Source organism: Capsicum annuum, chromosome 2, assembly GCF_002878395.1.
Source record: "Capsicum annuum cultivar UCD-10X-F1 chromosome 2, UCD10Xv1.1, whole genome shotgun sequence".
In the NCBI taxonomy this organism is placed as follows: Eukaryota; Viridiplantae; Streptophyta; class Magnoliopsida; order Solanales; family Solanaceae; genus Capsicum; species Capsicum annuum.
The window spans coordinates 122,538,348-122,559,076 of record NC_061112.1 but is presented as its reverse complement, the minus strand read 5'-3'; the positions used below and the strand labels follow the sequence as shown (position 1 = coordinate 122,559,076).

Genomic DNA, 20,729 nt, shown 5'->3' with positions numbered 1-20,729 from the left:
AATATTTCAATTATTTCATAAAGAAAAATTAATTTCAAGTATACATTTTGTATTAGTGATAAATACATTGAAGGAACTGTCCCAAAGAAATTAAAATAATCAAAGAAAGTGTGGTATCATATGTAATATGAGTGATCAACGTTATGAAATGAAACTTGTGAAGGGATCCATGAAATTATTCTACAAAATAAATCAATTAACCTAGAAAGCAACACCAAATCCTCCAATAAACTAAAAATAAATAAAAATTGCAAAGAATACATCTCTAAATATGATTCAATATTAAATTCTTTTATTCACAATTTTGTAAAATTTAACAATCAGAATTTGTTAAGTATTTTATGAAGGTCAAATTTACTCCCATTTTACAAGTTTAAAGTATCAAAACTACTTAAAAGTATAATTGAGAGACCACTTTGAACCTTCCTTCAAACACAAGAGATTTTTTTTATTTATTTATTTATCACACATTTTAATCAAATTTTGTCAAAGTGACTTTTGTGAAAGATGAGACAAAGTTAAATAACTTTTATGTAACAAAATAAAGAATAATAACTTTTGGGTAATGAACACAAAGCTGGATGACCATCTATGAAATTTAATCTCTTTTCACATACATTGTCAACAATTGTAAGAGTTCTTGTAATAGAGTCATAATGAGAGTTGGTGATTATAGGAGTTTGTAATTACTTGATTGCCTAAAAATTAGTGGAGATTTTAGAAATACTGTGAGACGGGTCATCGTTTTTCCTCCCTTGAGTAAGGAGGTTTCCACGTAAACATTGTGTGTTCTTTACAGTATTGTATTGTCCTTATTTCTATTTATATTTTACTGCATCTGTTGTTTTGGGACCTGTATTTGGTGGATTCATACATTTCATCACGCAGAAACTAGACTTTCTTTTGTGACAGAAAATAACTTGATTGACTGATGGTTGCATGTGTTATGGTTATCTTCTGAAATATTAAGGCAAAAGATGAAAAAAGAAAATTATTGGAAAAGGGACTTTTTAGAGCGAAAAATTTGCTTCGAGGGTCAAATTCTTTTATTGCTATCTTTGGTGTTAGTCTACACGTTGATGACGATACTAGTATAGTAAGGAAAAAATTCAGACTGAGTTATTCATGCCGGAAATCTGCACTTTGGCTCAATTTGTAAAGGAAATGGCTCATGCTAATAGGCGGGATCGGTGCTACTCTTTTTTAGAAGTAGGATGTCGCTTTAATTTGTTAGTGCAAACTTGGGTAGAAATGAAAATCTATTCTAAACACAACGACATACTACTCAAGTAATAATTAGGCTGAAATTATTACTACTACAGATTATATAGCAAGGAATAATAGAAGTTGGGCAACTTTCTGTACAAGAACAACTTTAAATAAATAAAAATAATTCCACCTGAGTTTCAAATTTAGAAAAAAAATATGTATTTATTCATAAAGGAACAAACGCTTTGAAAAAAACCACAATCTATGAAAGATAAAAGGGCTTATATTTTCATCACCGGCGGCATAATAGACTTGAATCCTGCAATGTCCAAAAATGAAAGATCAACGTTAAGAGCTTTATGAATGAAACGTAATGTTATGAAGGATAGAGATTAAGTTGAATACCTGGAAGTTACACACTAATATCTTTTCTTGTGCCTTTTCATTATCGAATCAATTTTATGTTCAAATTTTACAACTATCCACGAAAAACCGACTGGATAGTGAGTTGACACCATTATTTATATTATGGATAGTCCAATAACCAAACCACAATCGAAACCCATGAGAACCTCTTGCCAACTGATCAAATCTCCTTCTTCTTCATCTAGCTCAACTGGAGTTATCGCATGCGGTACCCCATCATCGCCACCATAATCTTTTCAGAGTGGCAATCCACGTAACCCATCATTCCCTTGGTATGAGTTATTCTCAAACGTATCAAATTATTTTCCTTTGGGGATTCATCCAATGAGATGATTATGAGAGAGATTTAAGGCTGCAAGAAATGTAAGAGATGCAAGTTGTTGTGGAATTTCACCGCCTATTTTGTATGATGAGAGATCCAATGATTCAAGTGCGGATAATTGGTGCAATGATGCTGGTATAAGACCTTCCAAGCCATTATGAGATAGGTTCATCGTATGGATTCCAACGAGATCTCCAATAATGCTTGCAATATGACCTTCAAATCTAACCCTTGAGAGATTGATAATTATGTATGTAGTCAAAACTTGAGGAAGTTTCAGATCCAGTCCCTTTGTTGTCATTATTACAGTATTTGCTTAAACAATAGTACCTGTATCTGCAACATACTCTTGTGTTCTACTATTCTCACCAATGAATTTCATAGCTTGAAAATTCTCGAAAAGGCTCACTAGTAAATTTCCTTTAAATCCATTGGATGATAGATCTATTACTCGAATTTGAGCAAACAAGTCTGTCCTTGAATCACTTATAAGGCCGTGCAACTTATTTGATCTCAAGCTTAAAATCTTCAAATTAGGAAGGCCTCCCAACCAACTTGGAAATGTGTCATTCAACTCATTGTTGCCTAAATCAAGAAATTTCAAATATCTGCATTTATCAACGATGGCGGAACTTTTTACTTCAGCTTATTCCCGTACAATTTAATGATGTTGAGTTGGTTTTCAATATTAAAAATTGTATTAATCATCCCACTAAGACAATTATTGCTTAAATCTAATGAATTAGACTTGAACTCCTGAATTTTTCCACTGAAAGAGTTATTGCTTAAGTGTAACACCCCGACGTCTTCTTAGCTAAATTTCATCCATGGAAAGTCTAAGCATTAGCTTTTAGAATGATCTAAATTAATTTTCATGTAGAATTTCCTAGATTTCAACCTTTCATTACGTAGATGACTGAATTAGCTTTCCAACGATATATGATTCGTCGAAAACGGACCCTCGGTGAAGAAGTTACGAATAATTTAAAGTTTCAGTCATAAACATCATCATTTTGGTGTCTAACGCATTGCGGAGAGGGTCAAATTGACAATCGTCAAATTCTAGTGGGGCTCCGCGATGGTGGCGCATCGTGGAGGCACCCAATTCCCCACTCGTCGAATTCCAGTGGACCACCACGATTGTGGCGCGTCGCGGTGGCACCCGAAATCGGGTTTTTAAGTTCAAATTTCCAGTTCCTTTTAGGAGTCATTAAGGGTAATTTTGACTTTTACCTAGCCTTTAAAACCATCCAAACAAAATATTTAGGGTATGTTTGAGCAACTTAACCCTACTTTCATCAAAATCATCAAGAATCCTCTCTAGAGCTTCAAACAAGAACTTCAAGAAACTCAAGATTCAACCGTGAGTTTTCAAAATCGATTGAAGATTCGAAATTCCCAAATCATAAGCTTCAAGAAACACCCATTGTTTTCCTATTTTGAGGTACGCGGGGTTTTTCTAAAAATCTCATGGGCATAGAAATCATTATTTTAAGAAAGGGGTTTTCAGATTTATGAATACATTCATATTTTAGAAATCTTAACAATATTGTTTTCATCTTTTGACCTTCCCCAAATTAATTAGAAATTATTTATACGTATGCATATGTTTTATGATTTATGAATAAATTGAGAGCATGACGCACATGAATCCCTCTCTTGGTATGATTTTACCAATTTTCTTATGATATAGATTGTTTTGAATGTATCTTGAAAAACATGATATGAAGTATCTTGATTAATGCTACAAATTGATTTATGGTCTTGAATTCGAAAGAGAGGGTTGTGCATATTGATAAATATTGAAAATATTCATATAATGAAAGAGTGCATGATTTTGCCAAAAGCACATGACCATCATATGTTTGAACAATCTCAGCATAGTTTTGACTTGTGTTCTCAGAACATGAAATCTTTTATATTGTGTGCATGTTTGGGTGGTCTGAACTGTGTTTTAATGAAAGAATTATGCATGATGCATTACGGGTTAGAAATAGGACTTGTAAGTTTTGGTGTGATGACACCAATTCAGATTATGCCATGATAATTCAGAACAGATTTAATGCATGTTTGAAATCAGACTTTTCAGATGTTGAAACTAGAAACATGCATGATTTAGAACAGGATAAAATTGGGCATAAAGAGATTTTAGGTGGTTCCCCAAAGAAGGTGTGAGTATTAAACAACTCATCGCCCAAAACCGTGATTTGTTGATCTGGGTTTATTTATTATGCTGGCCTAGAGCTCTGTGGCATATCAGATTCAGGAACTCTAACCCTTATGGCACACTTGGGTTGGTGGCTTTCCCGTCGAGTCAATGGCGGGTTTCATACTGCCCGTGGAATATCAGAATTATAGGTGAGTTCCACCTAAATCAGAAGTAATATACAGATCAGAATTTGCATTGACAGGCAGGTTACATGTTTTTCAGAAATGCACCCATGTGTTTCGAAAGACACTTGATGAATAATGTTTTGACAAAGTTGTTTTTCAAACTATTTTATTTACATATAAGCTTTATTTTGGATTTCTTTGCGTACCAGTACATCTGTATTGACCCCCCTCCTCTCTCCAGGTTCTGAGGCTCAGTCTAGGGGTTTAGAAAGTAGTAGATTCATCAGACAGAGTTGCGGTGATTAGTTGGTCAGTCTTCTCTATTCTAGAAGGTCCGTCTTTCAGATTATGTCCCTTATTATCATTTTGGTCTACTGGGGGCCTTGTCCCAGTTTTCAGACAGTTGTCAGATTTTCCTATAGTTGAGATTTTGCAGACTGAGTCAGATGTTATTAGATTTAGTTGATTTTCAATTTTCATACTTATGCTGAATTCAAAATTGACCATGTTTCCATAGAATATTATATTTCCACATCTTCTTTATTTATATGAATATGTGCATGCTTACCAGATAGAGAGGGACGTTCTGGGCCCTCAGGATTCAGGATGTTCGTCACGACTAGGCCCTAGTTTGGGTCGTGTAAAACTTGGTATCAAAGCACGGTTTATGGTCTCAGGGTGTCTGCAAAATCGCATCAGGTAGAGTCTTGTTTATGAGTGTGTAGTGCGCCATACTTATAAGTAGGAGGCTACTAGGTGTTTAGGAATATTTCTCTTCTTTGTGATTTAGTTCGTGCTTCAGAGTCTAATCTGTCCCCTAATCAATGATCTCTTGCTTTTTAGAAAAACCAGTTATGCCTCCCCGTCGGACCAACGTTAATGCTCAAGAGGACGAAGTCTGTCCCACTCATGGGATAAGGAAACATAACAGAGCTCACACTCCTGAACCTGTCCCTACTTTGGGAGTCCCTCCAGTCCCAACCAGTCCACCTAGGGCTCTTCGGACTAATGTTAACCGTCCCCCGACTACTCAGAGGGATATTTTGAATCTATTCATATGCTGACACAGTTGGTGGCTAATCAAGCCCAATGATCAGAAGATGTTGGTTCTGCACCTATTATATCTGAAGCTACTAGGGTGGTTTAGTTCATGAGAATGAACCCGCCTAAGTTTACTGGCACTAAGGTAGAAGAGGATCCACAAGAGTTCATAGACAAAATGGAGAAGCTTTTTAGAGTGATGTATGTAGATCAGGTGGAAGATGTTGAGCTAGTGGCATACCAGCTAAAGGATGTAGAGAACCAATGGTATAATGAGTGGAAAGAGGCGAAGGGTGACAGTGCTGAGCCCACAGTGTGGGACGAGTTGGCGGAAGCTTTTCTTGACCGGTTCTTTCCTCTAGAGTTGAGAGATTCCAAAGCGGAGGAGTTCATGAACCTTAAGTAGGGTAAGATGAGTATTCAGGAGTATACTTTAAAGTTTAATCTGCTGGCCCGTTATGCTCCTGAGATAACGAGCAGTATGAGTGCCCGAATGAGAAAGTTTGCTTCCGACCTTTCAGATGATCTGGTTCTTGAATGTCAAGGGACGATGTTAAACAGGGAATTGGAATTTTCTAGGATGATAGTCCACATGCAGCAGGTTGAGGAGAAGAAGAAGAATATAGCTGAGTCCAGAGAGAAGGATAGGCAGGTGAAGAGAGCCAGATCAGCGGATCAGAACCCTATTCAGCAGCAGGGTGATAATTGGGTTAACAAATGGCAAAGAAAGAAGTTTTAGGGCAAGACATAGTCTGCAGCTAGTGCCCCAGCACCCAGACCTCCAGTTGATAGATGATCACAGAGTTTTTAGGCTAGCTAGGGACCCAGAGCTCAGGATACTCAGTCGCAAGATAGTGTGGCTCAGTAGTACCGTTCTTATCCGTGATGTGAGACTTGTGGTACGCATCATCCGAGAAGGTTTTACTTGGGCTCGTCGATGTGTTATCCATGCGTTTAGACGGGCCACTTCCAGAGAGAATGTCCCTCTGCTAGGAGGAATGTTGGTGGAGCTAAGTCTCAGGCAAACTCTTTTGCACCACCACCGCCTCAAAAGGGCACCAATTCAGCTACCGAAAGCGGTCGCAACCGATTGTATGCTCTGACTAATCTCCAGGAGGCGAAATCCTCCCCAGACATAGTCACTGGTATGTTACAAATCTTTTCTCGTGAGGTATATGTACTTTTTGATCCCGAGTCTACCTTATCTTATGTGACCCCGTATGTGGCTGTTCGTTTTGGGTTTGAACCCGATGTGATTGTTGAACCTTTCTCTGTTTCCATTCCGGTGGGAGATTCGATTGTGGCTAGAAGGGTGTACAAAAATTGTGTTGTGCCTATTCTTAGTAGGGATACTGTAGCAGACCTCATAGAACTTGATATGGTTGTTTTTGATGCTATCTTAAGGATGGACTGGCTCCATCAGTGTTATGCCACACTAGACTGTAGGACCCGAAAGGTTACCTTTTCTTTTTCGAATGAGTCAGCAATAGAGTGGGAGGGGCATTCCTTAGCACCTAGAGGGCACTTCATATCTTATCTCAAAGCCCGTAAAATTATTTCCAATGGTTGCTTGTACCAGCTTATTCGGGATAAAGATTCTAACGCCAAAAGTCTCCCCCTTCAGTCTGTCCCAGTAGTAATCTCCCAGGAATTCCACCTGATAGGGAGATAAATTTTGTCATTGATGTGTTGCCAGATACCCATCCTATTTCTATTTTGCCATATAGAATGGCTCCTGCAGAGTTAAAAGAGTTAAAAGAGCAGCTAGCAGATCTCCTAGATAAGGGTTTTATCAGACCTAGTGTTTCTCCTTGGGGTGCACCTGTACTCTTCGTGTGAAAGAAAGATGGTTTCCTGCGTATGTGCATAGATTACTGCCAGTTGAATAAGGTCACAGTGAAAAATAAATATCATCTTCCTAGAATAGATGACCTTTTTTATCAGCTTTAGGGTGCTAAGTATTTTTCAAAAATAGACCTTCATTCGGGATATTATAAGTTGAAAGTTAGGGAGTCAGACATTCCTAAAACAGCCTTCCGAACTAGATATAGTCATTATGAATTCTTAGTCATGTCCTTTGGGTTAACCAACGCCCCTGCAACTTTCATGAACCTAATAAATAGGGTCTTCCATCAGTTCCTAGACCTGTTTATCATAGTTTTTATTGATGACATCTTGGTTTACTCTAAAAGTAAGGAGGACCATGCCAATCACCTCCGTACTATTCTTCAGACCCTTAAAGATCATAAGTTGTATGCGAAATTCTCCAAGTATGAATTCTGGTTGAATGCTATTGCTTTCTTGGGGCACATTGTGTCTTGTGAAGGGATTAAGGTTGATCCCCAAAAGATTGAGGCAGTAAAGAAATGGTCTAGACCCACAACTCCAACCGACATTTGGAGTTTCTTGGGTTTGGCAGGGTATTACCGGAGTTTTGTAGAGAGCTTCTCTTCTGTAGTTGCTCCACTTACTAAGTTGACTCAGAAAAAGGTGAAGTTTTTATGGTTCGACTCTTGTGAGAATAGTTTTGAGAAGTTGAAAGACAAGTTGACTACGGCTCCTGTTTTGATTTTTCCGGAAGGTACAGAGAGTTTTGTATTGTACTGTGATGCGTCCCGTGTGGGACTTAGGTGTGTACTTATGTAGCACGAAAAGGTGGTGGCTTATGCATCTAGACAGTTAAAGGTGCATGAGCGAAACTACCCCACTTAAGATTTGGAATTAGAAGCTGTGGTGTTTGCGCTTAGAATTTGGAGGCATTATCTTTATGGGGTGCATATTGATATTTTCACAGACCATAAGAGTTTGCAGTATGTTTTCTCGCAAAAAAAACTAAATCTCAGGCAAAGGCATTGGATGGAGCTTTTGAAAGACTATGACATGAGCCTCCACTATCATCCGAGTAAGGCAAATGTGGTAGTCGACGCCCTCAGTATATTGTCTATGGCAAATATTTCTCATATTGAGAAAGAGAAGAGAGAGATGGTGAAATATATTCACCGGCTTACAAATCTAGGAGTGCGGCTCTTGGATTCCAAAGATTGGCGAATGGTAGTTCATGAGATAGCTATGTCTTCCCTTTGTGCGAAAGTTAAAAAGAAGTAGGTTGAAGATCCCATCTTGATGCAAATTAAGAATGATGTGGGTCAGCAGAAGGTGATGTCTTTTGAGATTAGTTGTGATGGTATTTTGAGATACCAGGGTAGATTATGTGTACCAGATATGGATGATTTGCGGAATAGAATTCTTGATGAAGCTCACACTTCAAGGTATGTTGTTTACCCAGGCTCTACTAAGATGTACCAGGATCTGAAATCTTTGTATTGGTGGAATAATATGAAGCGTGATATGGCTAACTTTGTTTCCAAGTGTTTGAATTGTCAACAAGTTAAAGTAGAACACATGAGGCCAGGTGGTTCTTCCTAAGAGATAGCTTTGCCCTTGTGGAAATGGAAGATGATTAATATGGACTTCATTACAGGGCTCCCGAAGTCCCAAAACCAGTATGATTCTATTTGGGTGATTGTAGATTTCTAAGTCAGCCCATTTTCTGCCTGTCAAGATGAACTATTCGGGAGAGGATTATGCCAAGTTGTTCATTGCAAAAATAGTTCATTTGCACGGTGCGACTGTGTCCATAATATTCTATCAAGGTACACAGTTCTCTTCTCAGTTTTGGAGATCTTTCCATAAAGGATTAGGTACCCAAGTGAACCTAAGCACTGCTTTTCACCCTCAGACCGATGGGCAGGCCGAACGCACTATTCAGACCCTTGAGGACGTGTTGATGGTCTGTGTGATTGATTTTAAAGGTAGTTGGGTAGAGCACTTGCCGTTGATAGAATTCGCGTATAATAACAGTTTCCATTCCAGTATTAAGATGGCACCATTTGAGGCACTGTATGGGAGAAGATGTAGATCTCCTATAAGATGGTATGAAGTAGGTGAGATGCAAATGTTTGGGCCTGATCTTGTTCATCAGGAAATGCAAGATGTGAAAGTCATCAGAGAACGACTTAGGACGGCTCAGAGTCATCAAAAATCTTATGCCGATGTTTGGAGAAGAGATTTAGAGTTTGAGGTCGGTAATTGGATATTTCTAAAAGTTTCTCATACGAAGGGAGTCATCCGATTCGGGAATAAAGGTAAATTGAGTCCTCGCTATATAGGACCATATTAGATTTTGAGGAGAATAAGTGGTGTTGCGTATGAGTTAGAATTTCCTGCCAGTTTGGGTTTTGTCCATCCGGTATTTCACATATCCATGTTGAAGAAATGCATTAGAGACTATTCTTTGGTGTTGCCTGTAGAAGAGATCATGGTGATAGCCTCCTTATCATATGAAGAGGAACCTATTGCAGTCCTAGATCGTCAGGTCTGAAATTTGAGAAGTAAAGAAATAGTTTCAATGAAAGTGTTATGGAGAAATCAGAAAGTTGAAGAAGCCACTTAGGAATCAGAGGATGATATGAGAGCAAGATACCCACACCTTTTTAACCCAGTAGATGATGGAGTTGAAGGTACAACCCTTAACTTAATCTTTCTATGCTTTAGTATGTTTGGAATCGTGCTTGTCTATTTTCTGCATCATCATTCAGGTATGAATGATCCCAAGGAGGGGATATTGTAACATCCCGACATCTTCTTAGCTAAATTCCATCCATGGAAAGTCTAAGAATTAGATTTTAGAATGATCTAAATTAATTTTAATGTGGAATTTTCTAGATTTCAACCGTTCATTATGTAGATGACTGAATTAGGTTTCTAACGATATAAGATTCGTCCAAAATGGACCCTCGGTGAAGAAGTTATGAATAATTTAAAGTTCCAATCGTAAACATCATCATTTTGGTGTCTAGCGCATCGCGGAGAGGGTCAAATTGACAATCGTCAAATTCCAGTGGGGTTCTGCGATGGTGGAGCATCGCGGAGGCACTCAATTTCCCACTTATCGAATTCCAGTGGACCACCACAATTGTGGCGCGTCGCGTGGCACGTGAAATCGGGTTTTTAAGTTCAAATTTCCAGTTTAGTTTAGGAGTCATTCAGGGTAATTTTGACTTTTCCCTAGCATTTAAAACCATCCAAACAAAGTATTTAGGGTATGTTTGAGCAACTTAACCTTACTTTAATCAAAATCATCAAGAATCCTTTCTAGAGCTTCAAACAAGAACTTCAAGAAACTTAAGATTCAACCATGGCTTTTCAAAATCGATTGAAGATTCAAAATTCTCTGATCATAGGCTTCAGGAAATACCCATTGTTTTCCTATTTTGAGGTACGCGGGGTTTTTCTTAAAATCTCATGGGCATAGAAATTATTATTTTAAGAAAGGGGTTTTCAGATTTATGAATACATTCATATTTTAGATATCTTGATGGTATTATTTTCGTCTTTTGACCTTCCCCAAATTGATTTGAAATTATATATATGTATGCATATTTTTTATGATTTATGAATGAATTAAGAGCATGACTCACATGAATCCCTCTCTTGGTATGATTTTCCCAATTTTCTTATGATATAGATTGTTTTGAATGTATCTTGAAAAACATGATATGAAGTATCTTGATTAATGCTACAAATTGATTTATGGTTTTGAATTCGAAAGAGAGGGTTGTGCATATTGATAAATGTTGAAAATATTCATATAATGAAAGAGTGCATGATTTTTCCAAAAGCACATGACCACGATATGTTTGAAAAATCTTAGCATAGTTTTGACTTGTGTTCTCAGAACATGAAATCTTTTATATTGTTTGCATATTTGGGTGGTCTGAACTGTGTTTTAATGAAAGAATTATGCATGATGCATTATGGCTCAGAAATAGGACTTGCAAGTTTTGGTGTGATGATACCAATTCAAATTATGCCATGATAATTCAGAATAGATTTAATGTATGTTTGAAATCAGACTTTTCAGATGTTGAAACTAGAAACATCCATGATTTAGAACAGGATAAAATTGGGCATAAAGAGAGTTTAGGTGGTTCTCCGAAGAAGGCGTGAGTATTAAATAAATCATCACCCAAAATCGTGATTTGCCTATTCGGGTTTATTTATTATGCTGGCCTAGAGCCCTGTGGCATATCAGATTCAGGAACTCCAACCCTTGCGGCACACTTAGGTTGGGGGATTCCCCGCCGAGTCAATAGCGGATTCCATACCACCCGTGGAATATTAGAATTGTAGGGGAGTGACACTTAACTCAGAAGTAATATACAAACCAGAAATTTCATTGACAGGCAGGTTACATGTTTTTTAGAAATACGCCTATGTGTTTCGAAAGCCACTTGATGAATAATGTTTTGACAAAGTTGTTTCCCAAACTATTTTATTTACATATAAGCTTTATTTTGGATTTCTTTGCGTACCAGTACATCTGTATTGACCCCCCCCTCCTCCCTCTAGGTTCTGAGGCTCAGTCTAGGGTTCCAAAAAGGCAGTAGATTCGTCAGATAGAGTTGCAGTGATTAGTTGGTAAGCCTTCTCTACTCCAGAAGTCCCGTCTTTCATATTATGTCCCTTATTATCATTTTGGTCTACTGGGGGTCTTGTCCCAATTTTCAAACAGTTGTCATATTTTCCTATAGTAGAGATTTTGCAGACCGAGTCAGATGTTATTAGATGTAGTTGATTTTCAATTTTCATACTTATGCTGAATTTAGAATTGACCATGTTTCCATAGCAGATTATGTTTCCGCATCTTCTTTATTTATATGAATGTGTGCATGCTTACCAGATAGAGAGGGACGTTCTGGGCCCTCAGGGTTCGGGATGTCCGTCACAGCCAGGCCATAGTTTGGGTCGTGACATCAATTCTAATGAAATTAGTGACGGAAGGGAGAATATCAAGGAAGGTGTAGTCCCATTCAAGTACTTTGATGACAATAAGAGGTATTTTAGGTTTTGGAGTCCACTTACGTCGGATGGAATTGGACCAATTAGGGAATTGTATGAAAAAGAAAGGTCTTCCAAGTTAGAAAGGAGGAAAACTCTTTTGGGCAATACCCCACGTAACTATGCACCTGGAAGCCGTAGCGTTGTTAAATAAGATGAGAAATTCAGAGGAATGGAGGAAGAGATGCTCACAGAGTCAAGGTCAAGCTCTCTTAATTGGGTCAACTTCTTAAGGAGCAGTTGAGAGTTGTAAGGCCCAAGCCTAAGCCCATACGGATCAACAGTCGATATATGAAGAACATATAATTTAGAAATGATACCAAACGGTATGTACAACACCAAAACAGTTCGTAAAAAACCCACAATCACAAGCCTTTACCCTCAACAACAGGACAAAAACACGATACGAGAAGCAAACATAAACTTAAAAAGAGAAAAAGATAGCTAACTTGACACAAACAGAACCCATTAGGTAGCAACTAAAGAGTGTATCAAAACTCTAAAACCTCTACAAAACAAGTTAACAAGTACCAAGTTCTTTCGGTGAGGTTCATTGGGAGTGATTATACCATGAAAAGTATCAAGAGATAAAGAATATTACAAAGGAAATGGCCATGACAAGTATCAACAAATAAAGAAACTACAAAGGTCGTACTGGTATCACTAAGTCCAAAAAGTAAGGCTACCCTTGTCTTAGGAACCATAAAACACAATTGTTTCATTACCTTTTCAAGTTGCCTTATCAAACGTGGTGCCACTATTGGTATCAAAGTCCACCAATCCCACATAACTTTGTCATTTAAACAAGTGGACCAACCAACAAGACCTATACCTCTACTTAATGCAAACTCGAAACTAGCATGGATGTCATCATAGGCAAAGAGGTAGTATAGGAAAGAATCAAGTGTAAAGACATGCACAGGTGAAGACAAAACATTTAAGCACATACACTCTCTTTTTTTCAAATAAATAGACAACTTGGCATCCACAAGTTGGGATTCATGCAATTTAAGCAAAAGTGTGTCAAGCAAGGATGCACATTTAGAATCATTACCCTAAGGAATCAATGACACCTTTGCCCTCGGGTTGTCAATAAGGACTATACATTCCTTACCCTTAAGAGTACTCTCATCTTGCAAAAAAAGATTTCCATCTTTAGAAGAAATGTTGTCACACCATAGTGGGTTAGCATATAGGCCATAACCTTTAAGACAAGCTATACCATCATTCTCACCACTGGGTTCATTGGGAGTGATTATACCATCTTTAAACAAGACATTATACCTAAAGAGAGCATGATCTATCCTGCGGATAGATTTGGAACAAGTAAGTTCACTCTCTAAAAGTTCATTATCAAGTTTTAAAGATGTTTCAAGTACATGATTATCCCTATGAGCCAAGCAAATATTAGAATCAAAGGGAAAGCTCACAGGTTCACTCCTATTTCTTTGATCAACATTTTCAACATCATCACACACTTGAGATTCATTAATCACATCACACACATCCTCGAGTGGTGGGAAATTTACACACAAAATTTGATCAACATAAATTTCACAAGACGATGTACTTTCATTCAACACAATGGTTTCAACACTAGGTGGATATAAATCAATCTTACAAGAAGGGTCGATTCGGTCATCAATAGGATCAACTAGTAAATCCACACTCAGAACAAGTACATCATCATCAAGTGGAAAAGAAAAAATAGACTCACATATAGGCAAGCTACAACTCACACTCAATGGGCTACTTGCCACACAATTATCATTCGCATGTACAAAAGTGTAAGAGTTAGCTATTTTACCTTGACGTTCATGAGTATGTTTGTCTTTACCTCGGTGTGAAAGTCCATCATAAGCTTTGGCATCAACTACCTTCGGGAAGCTCTCATCGTAAGTTGTTTAGACAATTGAATTTTGAGGGAAGAGTTTGGGTAACAATTGGCGTATAATTTCAATGTGCCGTTGCATATCTTCAAGATCGTCATGGATGTGATTACATGTGGCCTTAAAATTGTGGGCAGCCATGGTACCTAAACAAAACAAAAAAGACAACAACAAACAAAAGAAAATAAACAAGATTAGTAGTAAAAGCTCCTTACCAAAACTTGATACACTCACCTTTGTGATTCTCACAATTGGAGCGGCGAATATTGAAAGTTCCTTATACTTCGGTAGTCAATAAGATATCAATCCTACTTGGTGGACGGAATGGATTCTTGTTTTGATTGACTCAAGACACAAAATAAAATTCACTTACGAACTTGAAACAAAGAAGTTACTACGAGTTACAAATGAGAAAAGCACACAAATAACGAAGACACAAAAGAAACGTGTTTAAAAACTAATTAACAGCCTAGTAAGTGATTACTAGTTTGTCTATTAGTACTAGGATAAAGAAAATTGAAACTAAAGAAACAAGAAATGAAACTTATAAATCTGAAATTTTGAGCCTAAGGGTCGTTTTTTAGGGTGATGATGTGGCAACTTCCTATTGGACGTTAAAATTGTTGAAAGTTTGAGAAATTTTATTGTCTTCAAATTGTATTGATCAAATTCCAAGTGGGGAATGGTGGAATTTCGGCTATGGGAGGGTAACAACAAGACTTTGGAGCCCTTTTTTTCAAGTTCAAAAAATTGTTTGACTTTTTTGCACCTTTTTGGCTAAACACCTTTTTGAAAGACTTTTGACTCGTTCCCTTTTCGTAAGTCTTGGTGGTGGACTTTCTCCCTTTTGGCAAGACAACTTTTGAAACACTTTTGTCTCCTTTCCCCTTTGAATGTCTTAGAATTGTGTCTTTGATACAAGAACAGCCCACAAACTCAAGGACAACATAAGATAACAAGAAGACTAACAACACAAGATAACAAGAACCAATGATTTTCACTAAAACAAGAACAAACTAGTACATGAAATTAAAGATAGGTAGTGAGACATACACTATTACAAGACCAAAGAACCCAAGGATATCTCAAATCCAAGGACCCCTAAGACTTACAATAGTAACACCACACTCCTACGAAGATATAAGAGGGAATCCACCACTCAAGCACCAACGTTTCTAACCAATTTGCAACACAAGTGAGTACCACACTTGTTCTTGCCCTAGTTTCGGTTACAACTCACTCTCTCTCTAGAGAATAGTCTTTCAATATCATTTAACAACTAAAGAACTAAAGACCTAAAACTAGTCTATTTATAGAATTATTACAAACATAAGTGAAATATCCCAAAAGCCCTTAATGAAGGGAAGACAAAAGGTGCCCATGGAGTGTAGTGTATGACCCGTTCTTGGTGTGTGATATGGTGTTCCTTTGTACTTCACTTGCACACTTAGAGTCTCGGGTTCGACACGCACTCTCATAAGTTCATATCCATGATAATTCTTGTACCATCCTCTCCATATTGAGAGGAATTTGCCCATAAATTCATGGCTTTACCTCGTTCAATTGGCCACTTAAAAGAAGCCACTCAAAATAGTTCACAAAATATGGAGAACCCGCAAGCTCAATAACAACAAATCTCGGCCGACATCTTTATTTTGAATCTTGGCTTCCTCTCCATCTTGAGCTTTACCTTTAATCTCATCCGATTCAAGTTTCCTACCATCATACAAGCATTGTCGTAGACCCCATATCCTTCATGTTCCTTTCTACCATTCTCCTCTACCTGGACATATCAGTTTTGGTAAAGTGGAGCTTCGGTCAAGAGGGTTGGTTTAGTGAATGGAGCTTTGGTTGTGGATCTTGGATGGAAGGAATTTGAATTGGTGAAAGTTGACGCCTTTGGTTAAGTGGATCTTGGATAGGAGGGTTCGGTTTTAGTGTTGGCATTGGGCGTCCAAGTCCTTGTTAGACTTGATCGAATTGTGGGGAAATGGTCCTAGTTATGTCTTGGTTTTAAGGGCTATTTGGAGCTTGGATTGCGGAATTAGGTGATGGTCTTGGAGGATTGGTCATTGGAAGTAAAGTGTCGGGATTCAAAGCACGAGAGTTCCTTCGATTCTCCATTCGATCCAACCTCTCACTCATAGTTACCACATACGAGCTATTTTTTTCAAGACCCGCATTCGCCCTAGCAAGGTCTCAGGACATACGAGCTATTGATGGCATTATTGTCCATTGTTTGTGCATTTGAAGTCTCGAGTTCCATGGGGGTTGTACCGAAAATAACCCTTCAAGTTTCTTCAAACTCAAGCTCAACAATGGTGGATGACTCAAATAACCTCCAATTTAGCTCAAATTCGAACCCAATACTCCTATAGTGTTTGAGAACACAAATCTAACACTAAAAACACAAGAAAAACACAAAATCAAAAACTCAAAATTTGACCTAGGGTCAAAAACAAATTTAGTATTTTTTTTTGGAGATTTTCGATTTTGACACTTTTTTTTGTTGGGATATTTCAATTTCTAGACTCTGATAGTGTTAGAGAACAAAGATCTAACACTAGAAACACACAGAAATTAAGTTTTTTGAAAGACCCAAAAAACGTGAACAATGACTTTTTTCTTTTTTTCTTCTTTTTCACTTTTTTTTTATTTCAATATAACAATCCCAAGATTGATTTTGTTGAAATAAAATCAAACCTTGCTTTGATACCAAATGATACAAGAACATCCCACAAACTCAAGGACAACACAAGATAACAAGAAGAATAACAACACAAGATAACAAGAACCAACAGTTTTCACGAAAATAAGAACAAACTAGTACATGAAACTAAAGATAGGTAGTGAGACATACACTATTACAAGACCAAAGAACCCAAGGATATCTCAAATCCAAGGACCCATAAGACTTACAATAGTAACACCACACTCCTATGAAGACACAAGAGGGAATCCACCACTCAAGCACCAACATTTCTAGCCAATTTCGCAACACAAGTGAGTACCACACTTGTTCTTGCCCTAGTTTCGGTTACAATACACTCTCTCTCTAGAGAATAGTCTTTCAATATCATTTAACAACTAAAGAACTAAAGACCTAAAACTAGTCTATTTATAAACTTATTACAAACATAAGTGAAATGTCCCAAAATCCCTTAATGAAGGGAAGACTAAAGGTGCCTATGGAGTGTAGAGTATGACCCGTTCTTGGTGTGTGATATGGTGTTCCTTTGCACTTCACTTGCACGCTTCGAGTCTCGGATTCGATGCGCACTCTCATAAGTTCATCTCCGTGATTATTCTTGTATCAGTCTTTCAGGACTAACAACAAGACACACTCTCTTTCTTCAATTTCTAAGATCAAACAATCATTTTCTCTTCAACAAAATATACAGATGGTGAAGAACACCAAGAACACAACTTTTGAATCTTGGAGTTCTATGGTTCAAGTTGGATCCCACACATCAACAACACATTTTTCAAGCTCCAAACCTCAACAACAACATCAACAAAACGTTTTTAATCTATAATCTCAACAACAAACTTCAACAACACTCTTTCAAGCCACCAATCCTCAAAAAACAGCAACCTTCAAAGTTCAAAAACAACTCGAAAATGACTCAAAATTTAGATCTAGACTCTATAAGTGTTAGTGAAGAAGGGAATAACACTAGAAACAACAAAACATACAAAAAATACAAGAAAACTAGACGTCAAATCAGCCTAAACACAAAAAACGTGGACAGATTACTATTTTTGAATTTTTCAGTTTTTCAACACCTCTTTTTTTTGTGATTTTTCAAGTGAGCTAGCCTAAGATTTGATCTTGTAAGAACAAGATCAAGCTATGCTCTGATACCAAATGTACCAAACGGTATCTACAATATGAAAATAGTCCGCAAACAACCCACAATCACAAGCCTTTACCCTCAACAACAAGACAACAACATGATACAAGAAGCAAACATAAACTTAAAAAGAGTAAAAGATAGCTAACTTGACACAAAGAGAACCCATTAGGTAGCAACTAAAGAGTGTATCAAAACTCTAAAACCTCTACAAAATAAGTTAACAAGTACCAAGTTCTTACGGTGACCGCCAAGGAAATCAACTCACCTCAAGATCCACCGTTTCCAAGCAAAGAACAATATTGGCTTTTCCAAGCCCTACACTAATGACTTATCCTAGCCCTACACTAAGGGTGTTACACTCTAAAAGAGAGAAGAAGTCTTTCACATATTTATCCCTCTAAAGAGCAAATGACTTAATAGAAGACTATATAGAGGCTAGCTTATTACATAACAGAAATAACCATAATACCCTTAATGAAAGGGGTGGCCATGAAGTGTCTTTCTAACAAAGTGTGATCCCCAAAACACCCTTAATGAAGGGTTCTTCTTCAATGCTCCACAACCGTGGGGTCATTCTTCAACACTTGTAGTCTCGGGTTGGCATCAAATGTAAGCCCCCACGCAATCTTCCACACACGAGTTTGCCTTATGTCATGCTCAAAATGGGTCCTCCATGCATGTTCTTGTGTCCTCGAGGTGACCAAGTCTTGAGTCTTTATGCGTTGGCATCCAATGACGTCTTCAAAAGCATAGATGGTCATTTGGCTCGTATTAAGAAAGGTGAGATATTTCTACTGGGATTAGACCTGTAAACCTTGAATTCATCAAATCAAGATGCATCAAGCTAGATATCTCACCAAATTTAGGTGAAATGAGCGACCCAAAAAAATCATTACCAGCCAAATCAAGCCGTTTGAGACTGGAAAGCTAAAACAGGCTACTGTTGGAATGAAATTTGCCTTAAATTCCACTGCAAGAAAGGTCAAGATTAATTACTTGTCCAGTCATCTCGTCAGAATGAACTCCATCCCATGCGCAACAATCTGTGCTCTTGTTCCATGAAAGAGTTCTTGAATTGGGACAATAAGAAGCATTAGGATTAATGGTAAACATGTGCCTGAATTGTACAAGAGCAAGAGCTTGATCTTTGGGTGGTCAAAATCCAACAATTCACTTATTGGGGTGAGGAGGGAGTAGTACTATACTGTCAAACCAAACAATAAAATTGTCCAAACATTGTATTGTACTATATTATACAATACAGTATCATACCATACAATACCGTACCTTATGAAACCATAGCAAACCACCATCCAAACAAAGTGTTAAGCACCTAAAGTAAGATGAAAATATACTATCTCATGATGATGCTTTGAGAAACCGAATAAGCTCAGATGGATACAAGAAATCGAGTACGACTTCTTACTTGGTGATACAAGACATCCTAAGAACACAAGAAAACAAATACCAAAACAGTCCACTAGTTCAAGGAACTATGGACCTGTTTTGGTGACCCCTCTCGGATTTAAGAGCACAACAAGAACACCATGTAATGAGGTGTTTAACACCTAATTTCCAGAAGAAAACCAAACTATATTATGACAATAAAAATGAAGAATAACAATGTTACAACCACAACCAAACGGCTTGAACAACAACAACACAAACTACAGGATTAGGACAAGAAACAAAGATAGATAGTTAGACAAGTGTTGATGTAGTCTTAACAACACAAGAGCATATTCACTCTTGGACCTTTAACACTTCATACAACAAACACCTAACTCTTACAATAACACAAGAGGGGCATCCACCTCTCAAAGCACCAAAGTCTCAAGCTTTACAACACACAAAAGAATCCACCCTTATGCTATGCCCTAATTTCAGTTTTGAGAACTCTCTCTCATAAGAGTAGTGTCTTCAATATCAAGCATAAACTAAGAAAATAAACCCTACAAGGTTCTATTTATAAAACATTACAAATAATAGAGAAATGACAAAATAGCCCTTTAGTGACTAGTCTTAAAAAATACTCAAAAGTGTCATGATCATGATCATACTTGTATCATCCTCTCCATCTTGAGAGAAATTTGACTACAAATTCACGGGCTCACCTCTTTTACAAAGGCACTTCACAATCTCCTTCTTCTGACCACACATCTTCTCCACACTCTTTATTTTGCACTTCGGCTTTTTTTTGCTCTCCATCTTGTGGTTTGTCATTATTTTTAACTGATTCAATGCCTACCTCTTCTCAAAGATAGTACAATCTACCCCCCCCTTAGGATCATATTCCGCTTGTTTGGGCACTCACTAGCATTGTGCCCCCACCCTTGACACTTAAAGCATTGAAACCCCTTGGGATTGGAAGTAGAATTCAATTTACCTTCATACCTTAAAGGATGTTTTTGGAAACCCTTAGTGGCCTCGGGTTGGGTAGCCATGAATGAGTTCTCTTTGAGCTCCCTCTCAACCTCTAATGCTGCGTAAAAGATGCCATCTACGGTGTCGAATTTGTGAAGCGTCATGCGACTGGAGATGTCCTTATTTAACCCAACCTTGAAGTGCACAATGTCATGGCTTACTTTCTCATCTCGGTGGTCAAGTTTCAACATCAATTGATGAAATTCATCGTAGTAAGCCATGACACTCTTGCTCCCTTGCCTCAAATTATACAATTTGGCAAGAAGCTCATGCCTATAAGTCTCGGGCAAGTACTGTTGTCGTATAAGGCTCTTCAACCGAAACCAA

At 37.7% G+C, this 20,729-nt stretch overlaps 1 pseudogene; it reads right to left on the bottom strand.

The window, feature by feature from the left end:
• Positions 1-1,336: 1,336 nt before the first annotated feature.
• LOC124896257 lies at positions 1,337-20,506 on the bottom strand (annotated as a pseudogene).
• Positions 20,507-20,729: the final 223 nt, after the last annotated feature.